At 38.1% G+C, this 699-nt stretch overlaps 1 protein-coding gene across 1 annotated transcript in view; it reads right to left on the bottom strand.

Annotated features, from left to right (window-relative positions):
- LOC119589515 (synaptotagmin-1-like) overlaps positions 1-699 on the bottom strand; it is a 71270-nt gene that overhangs the window by 34710 nt on the left and 35861 nt on the right. The window lies entirely within an intron of this gene.

The following is a 699-nucleotide window of genomic DNA, read 5'->3' as shown; positions in this document are numbered from 1 at the left end:
GGTTGTCTGATTTTTTGTTCTGTGTAGTTTTGCTGTTATTAGCTTCATATGAGATACAAAGAGGAAGAGGAAGAGAAACAGAAAGAGGAAGAGAGATACAAAAAGGAAGAGGAAGAGAGATACAAAGAGGAAGAGGAAGAGAGATACAAAGAGGAAGAGGAAGAGAAAGAGAGATACAAAGAGAAAGAGAAATACGAAGAAGAAGAGATACAAATTGGAAGAGGAAGAGATACAAAGACGAAGAGGAAGAGAGGTACAAAAAGGAAGCGGAAGGAGAAGCGGAAGGATAGATATAGACAGATAGACAGGTTTCCGGTGCGCGCACGATTCAAAAGAAACTTAAAAAAAACATGATCAGGTGATACGCAAGAAAATGATTAAAGAAGAAAAATGAAAATACAAGAACAAAATAAAATATAGAAAGAAGATAAAACACGAAAGAGGAATAAATTAAAGGATTAGATAATGAGAATAAAAAAGAAAAAGAGAATAGGAAAAACAGAGAAAGAAAGTGGAAGGTGGAGGAGAAGGTGATGGCTGGAAGAGGAGGAAGAAGAAAAAGGGGGAGGAGAAGAGAAGGAGAGAAAGGGAAGGAGTGGGAGAAAGAAAGAATAAGAGGAGAGAGTGAGGAGAAAGAGGGGGAGGAAGGAGGTAGTGGGATAAAAAAGGAAAGAGTGATGATGGAGAGGAGAAACATGA

The sequence above is a fragment of the Penaeus monodon genome, chromosome 25, assembly GCF_015228065.2.
Source record: "Penaeus monodon isolate SGIC_2016 chromosome 25, NSTDA_Pmon_1, whole genome shotgun sequence".
NCBI lineage: Eukaryota > Metazoa > Arthropoda > Malacostraca > Decapoda > Penaeidae > Penaeus > Penaeus monodon.
Note: the sequence above shows the minus strand (reverse complement) of the source record. Positions and strands in the feature narration are given on the sequence as shown.